Here is a 2,648-nt window from a genome sequence, read left to right on the forward strand (position 1 = left end):
TACTCTGATATTACTGAAACATTTACCAAGTCAGTTATTGGTGGTGCCAACAGGGCCACCATCATATGTCTGCATTCCTAATATAGTTTCCTCTTGGGAAAAACATTCAGCCACCGACATGTTGACACACATATACCAAGTACCCACAGACACACCGGCTTATGGGGGATAGACCGTCAGTAAATCTGTCAGAGGGACACAGAGGATTTTTCAGCTCACAATCCAGCGCCAAAAGTACACAGTCTGGGAAATAATAAACTCTATAGTGATAGACTTGTAATGCTCTAAAGATGTTCTGGTGAGGTGAGGAAGAAGCCCCGCCGCTGTAATGGCGCGTATCTGTCCCGCTCAGAAATAATTAATTACGCTAGTGGGGTAAGGACAGTGTCCAGGCACTAATGTCCACTTTTTCCAGCCTTTTGTGAGGAATTTATGCTGCCAAGGGTGCCCCCCCCCCCGTGCCCTGCACCCTGCAGTGCCTGTGTTTGTGTGTGAGCATGGCGCGCAGCGTTCCGCTCGCTGCTCGGTACCTCAGAATGCCGTCACTGAAGAAGAAGTCTCTGTTCTTCTGCTACTCACCTGTCTTCTGGCTCTGTAAGGGGGTGACGGCAGGCTGCGGGAGTGTGCATCTAGGCGTACCCAGCGATCAGCACCCTCAGGAGCTAATGGTGTCCTGTCAGCCTGAAGCAGAGCCATTGAACTCACTAGAAGTTGGTCATACTTCTCTCCCCTAAGTCCCACGAAGCAGGGAGACTGTTGCCAGCAGCCTCCCTGAAAATAAAAAAAACTAACAAGTCTTTTCAGAGAAACTCAGTAGAGCTCCCCTGTAGTGCATCCAGTATCACTGCGCACAATACTAAAACTGGAGTCTGGAGGAGGGGCATAGAGGGAGGAGACAGTTCACACCCTTTGAAAGTCTTAAAGTGCCCATGTCTCCTGCGGATCCCGTCTATACCCCATGGTTCTTAATGTGACCCCAGCATCCTCTAGGACGTATGAGAAAACAAATAACGCACACACGAGGAGGAGAGAACTAAGGAAGCTATAAGGAGAAGAGGGGAGGGAGGGGGGGTTGAAAGGTAAGGTAGTAAAGGCATATTGGATAAACTACAACCTTATACATATTCATTAATGTACCAGTAGTTAGAAGTAGAAGAGCTCTAACAGAAACCACAAAGCTTATCTAAAGCCACACCACACTGGATATGCCCAATCTCATTTGATTTTTGAAGCAAAGCAGTATTGGACTTTGTTAATACATGGATGGGAGACTGCTTGGTAGTATCAGATTCTTTAGGTGTTTTTAAACTACCAACACCATTTTCTTGGTACATTTAATTTTTACATGTATTCTTTTATGTACCAGAAGTTAGAAGTAGAAGAGCTGTAACAGAAACCACCAGCTCATCTACAGCCACAGCACACTGGATTTGCCCAATCTCTCCTGATCATGGAAGCTGAGCAGTGTTGGTCCTGGTTTTAGTACTTGGATGGGAGACCACAAGGAAATACCAGGAGCTGTGTGTATTTTTTCAATACTAACACCGTTCTCTTGATGCATTCCATTTTGAAACATTGGGGCAGATCTATTAAGCCTGGTGAACTGATAAAGTGCAAGGTGATAAAGTACCAGCCAGTCAGCTCCTAACTGTCATTTTTCAAACCCAGCCTGTGACATGGCAATTAGGAGCTGATTGGCTGGTACTTATCACCATGCAAATTATCATTTCACCAGGTTTAATAAATCGGCTGCTTACTCATTTATGTACGAGTAGTTAGAAGTAGAAGAACTCTAACAGAAACCACTAAGCTCATCTACAGCCACACCACACTGTATATGCCCAATATCACCTGATTTTAGGCCTGGTTTGTTCTTGGATGTGAGACCACCTGGGAATACCAGGTGCTGTAGGTAGTTTTATACTACCAACACCGTTCTCTTGATGCATTATATTTTGAAACTTATTCATTGATGTACCAGTAGTTAGAAGTAGAAGTTAGAAACAGCAAAAATCATCTACAGCCGCATCACACTGGATATGTCCAATCTCATCTGATGTTGGAAGCTAAGCAGTGTTGTGCCTGGTTAGTTTTTGGATTTCAGGTCCTGCCTTCTGGTTTGGCCACGGCACCTCGGAAATTCACCAAGGTCATGGCCGTGATGACGACCCTTCACCATCGGTGGACCAGGGAGGAATCTCTCCTCCCGATAAACATTCTGGAATTGCGGGCAGTGTTCAATTCATTGACACTGGCCCTGCCTCTAGTACAGAACAGGCCTGTTCAAGTACAATCGGACAACGACACCACGGTAGTGTACACAAATCATCAAGGCGGCACTCGAAATTGCATGGCAAAGCTGGAAGTATCAAAAATCCTCAGTTGGGTAGAACGTCATCTGCCAGCAATATCGGCAGTGTTCATTCCCGGAGTCCTCAACTGGGAAGCGGATTTCCTCAGTCGTCAGTACGTTCACGCTGGAGAGTGGAGAGGCCGCAGCAGAAATGTCTGCACTGGTGTCAGTAGGTGACTGAGGCAGGGATGACTGGGAGATAGTGGGTGACTGAAGCATGTATGACTGGGAGATAGTGGGTGACTGAGGCCGGGGTGACTGGGAGATAGTCAGTGACTAAGGCAGGGGTGATAGG

This window comes from Pseudophryne corroboree, unplaced genomic scaffold (assembly GCF_028390025.1).
Source record: "Pseudophryne corroboree isolate aPseCor3 unplaced genomic scaffold, aPseCor3.hap2 scaffold_942, whole genome shotgun sequence".
Lineage (NCBI taxonomy): Eukaryota > Metazoa > Chordata > Amphibia > Anura > Myobatrachidae > Pseudophryne > Pseudophryne corroboree.